The sequence below is a fragment of the Mesitornis unicolor genome, unplaced genomic scaffold (assembly GCF_000695765.1).
Source record: "Mesitornis unicolor isolate BGI_N332 unplaced genomic scaffold, ASM69576v1 scaffold42403, whole genome shotgun sequence".
NCBI classification, from domain to species: domain Eukaryota; kingdom Metazoa; phylum Chordata; class Aves; order Mesitornithiformes; family Mesitornithidae; genus Mesitornis; species Mesitornis unicolor.
In genome coordinates, this window is record NW_010177447.1 from 1 (window position 1) to 255 (window position 255).

A 255-nucleotide genomic window follows, 5' to 3' on the forward strand; every position below is an offset into this window, starting at 1 on the left:
GTCCGGCCCTCCCCGGGCCGCTTGCCCGCCTCCCCCATCGCAGAGGGCGGGGAGCAAGCACCGCTCTCCCAGCTGGGCCTGCGGGGCAGGGCCGGCGGAGGAGAAGGAGGAAGAAGAAGAGGAGGAGGAAAAGAAGGAGGACTACATTTCCCGCCGGCCCCGAGAGGGCCGGGGCGGGTACAAAGCGGGCACTACCTGCCCCAGCAGGTGAGCGCCAACAGGTGAGCAGGCGGTTGTTCGAAGCAGGGGCTCCTT